Source organism: Scyliorhinus canicula, chromosome 13 (assembly GCF_902713615.1).
Source record: "Scyliorhinus canicula chromosome 13, sScyCan1.1, whole genome shotgun sequence".
In the NCBI taxonomy this organism is placed as follows: Eukaryota; Metazoa; Chordata; class Chondrichthyes; order Carcharhiniformes; family Scyliorhinidae; genus Scyliorhinus; species Scyliorhinus canicula.
The window spans coordinates 123,751,396-123,754,991 of NC_052158.1; positions in this window are offsets into that span (position 1 = coordinate 123,751,396).

Below are 3,596 nucleotides of genomic sequence, written 5' to 3' on the forward strand. Positions count from 1 at the left end.
AAGCATTTATGCTAACCACCATGCTACCGTGCTGCCCATGCTTTACTATGCAGACTTGAAAAAAACAAACAAAAGCAAAATGACACGGGTTTGCTCTATGACCAGAAAGAAACATAGTACAAACATACAAATTAAACGCAGGAGCAAGTCACTTGACCCTTCGAGCCTGCTCCGCCATTCAATACAATCTAGACTGATGTGATTGTAACCTCAACTCCATATTCCCGTTTACCTCCCACCTCTCCAATAACCTTTCAACCCCTTCCTTATCAAGAATCTATCAGAATCTGCCTTTAAAATATTCTGACTCTGGGCGGAATTCTCCGCTCCCGGGAAAAATCGGGAGGGCCGTCGTGTACTCGGCCGAGTTTCACGACGGCCTCGGAGGGCCTCGCCCCCTATTCTCCCCTCCCGGCGGGGCTAGGAGCGGCGCTCCGTAACTCTCGGCCGCGGGGGCGTCGTGCCGAGAATGACGCGGCCAGCGCACCTAATGACGTCAGCCGCGCATGCGCAGGTTGGCCGGCTCCAACCCGCGCATGCGCGGCTGACGTCATGACGCTGACAGCTCGAACCCGCGCATGCGCAGTGGCCATCTTTCCCCTCAGATGTGGCGGCTTGATCTTGCGGGGCGGTGGAAGGGAAATAGTGCGTCTGACTGAGACGCCGGCCCGACAATCAGTGGGCACCAATCGCGGGCCTGTCCCCTCCTGAGCACAGTCGTGGTGCTCATTCCCCACCAGACCCCCTACAAGCCCCAAACGGGCATCTCCACACCCGCTTCACGACGGCAGCGACGAGGCGTGGTTGCCACCGTCGTGAAACGGTCGCGAACGGCAGGCTGCTCGGCCAGTCCGGGTCGGAGAATTGCCGGTCACCGTGAAAAACGGCGAGCGGCGATTCTTCCGAGCGGGGGGGGGGGGGGGGGGGGGGGTGGAAACGGGGGGGGGCACGAGGGGGGCGTGAAATTTGTCGGGAGGCCCTCCCGCGATTCTCCCACGCGGCATGGGGAGTGGAGAATCGCGGCCTCTGCTTCCACTACCTTTTGAGGAAGAGCATTCCAGAGATTCACGACCCCCTGAAATAAAAATTCTCCTCATCTGACTTAAATGGGTGACCCCTTATTTTAAACGGTGACACTAGTTCTAGATTCTCCCATAAGAAGAAACATCCTTTCAACATCCACCTTTTCAAGATCACTCAGGATTGTATATGTTACAATCAAGTCACTTTTTATTCTTCTAAACTAATGGACACAGGCCTAGCCTGTCCAACCTTTCCTCACAAGACAAACCACCCATTCCAGGGGCGCGATTCTCCGCTCCCCACGCCGGGTGGGAAAATCGCGGGAGGGCCCCCCGACTAATTTCACGACCCCCTGGCACCCCCCGCGATTCTTCCAATCCCCGCTCGGAAGAATCACCGCTCGCCGTTTTTCACGGCGACCGGCGATTCTCCAACCCGGATGGCCTGCCGTTCGCGACCGTTTCACGATGGCGGCAACCACACCTGGTTGCTGCCGTCGTGAAAGCACCGTAAGATGCCCGTTTTGGGGCTTGTAGGGGGCCTGGTGGGAAATGAGCACCACGACTGTGCTCAGGAGGGGACAGGACCGCGATCGGTGCCCACCGATCGTCAGGCCGGCGTCTCAATCGGACGCACTATTTCCCCTCCGCCGCCCCGCAAGATCAAGCCGCCACGTCTTGCAGGGCAGCTGAGAGGAAAGACAGCCACCGTACATGCGCGGGTTCGAGCTGTCAGCCGTCGTGACATTAGCTGCGCATGCGCGGGATGGAGCCGGCCAACCTGCGCATGGGTAGCTGACGTCACAAAGGCGCCGTCGTCGCGTCACTCTTCAGCGCGCCGCCCGGCGGCCGAGAGTTACGGAGCGCCGCTCCTAGCCCCGCCGGGAGGGGAGAATAGGGGGCGAGGAGCAGCCTCCGAGGCCGTCATGAAACTCGGCCGAGTTCATGACGGCCCTTCCGATTTTTCCCGGGAGCAGAGAATCGCGCCCCAGGTATTAATCCAGTGAACCTTCTCTGGACTGCTTCCAAAGCATTTACATCATTCCTTGAATAAGGAGATCAATGTTGTACACAGTATTTGTGATGTGGTCTCACTAATGCCCTGTGGAGCTGAAGGATAACCTCCCTAGTTATGTATACCATCCCCTTCGCAATAAATCATAACATGCTAATTAATTGCTATACCTGCAAACTAACTTTTTGAAATTCCAGCATTAGAACAATCAATCCCTCACCATTTAGGTAATATGCCTCATATGCTGAAATGTACAATTTAACAATTTTCCAAATACTCCATTTTCCAGACCGTTGCCCATTCACATCCATCCCTTTTCTAGCCTCCTTATGTCATCTTCAAAACTTGCTTCTCTACCCATCGTATCATCAGCAGATTTAGCGACCATACCTTCAGTCCCTTCAGCTAATCATTTATAGAAATTGTAAAAAATTGAGGATCCAGCAGTGATCTGTGTCACACCGCTCGCATTACGTCTTGCCGATCAGAAAATGACCCACTTATGCCGACCCTCTTTCTTTTTTCCATTAGCTAGCTAAATCTTATATCAATGCCAATATATTAAAACCTACACCATGAACTTTTATTTTCTGCAGAAACATTTGATGTGGCATCTTATCAAACGCTTTCCAGAAATCAAGTCCAGAACAACCGAGTTTCCTTTTATCCTCAGCACACATTCTTCAAAGATCTGCAATAAATTGGTTAAACATGATTTCCCTGCCTGAATATGTAGTGCCCTGTTATAATGGGCGGGAATCTCCAGTCTCCCAGCCATATGTTTCTCTGCAGCAGGAGGTGGCATGCCATTTGCTGGCGATGGGATTCTCTGTTCCTGCCGCTGTAAATGGGAATTCCCATTGGAGCACCCCATGCTGCCAGGAAATCCCTGGGTGGGAGTGCGCTGCCAGTGGGTCCAGAGAATGCCGCCACCAGGGAACGCCCGGAGAACGGCAATTAATATCTTTACTCAAGAGCTTCTAGTGTTCTCCCAGCTAAAGCTAACTGGCCTGTATTTTCCTGCTTTCTGTCTTCCTCCCTTTTTGAATAAAGGATGCACTATTTTCCAATCTAATGGAACCTTCCTGAATGTAGGGAATTTTGGAAAATTAAAACCAACGCATCAACTATCTCAACTAGCTACTTCTTTTAAGACCCTAAGAAGAAGTCCATCAGGACCTGGGGACTTGTCAGCCTGCAGCTCCAACAATTTGTTTCGTACCACCTCCCTGGTGTTTAAAATTTTCTTGAGTTCCTCCCTCCTTTCCATTTCCTGATTTACAGCTATTTCTAGGATGTTAATTGTCGCCACTTAAGTGAAGACCAATGCAAAATACCTGTTCCGTTCACCAACCAGCTGCTTGCACTGCACTGAAGAAAAAAGGAGCAACTCCTTCCCCTTCTCCATCACACTTTCAGGCAGTGCATTCCAGACACAAATCACTCGCTATATGAGCAAGATTTTTCTCATTTTGCATTTGCTTCTTTTGCACATCAACTTAAATCTGTGCCCTCTTGATCTTGATCCTTTTACGAGGGAAACTATTTCTCCTACTCTG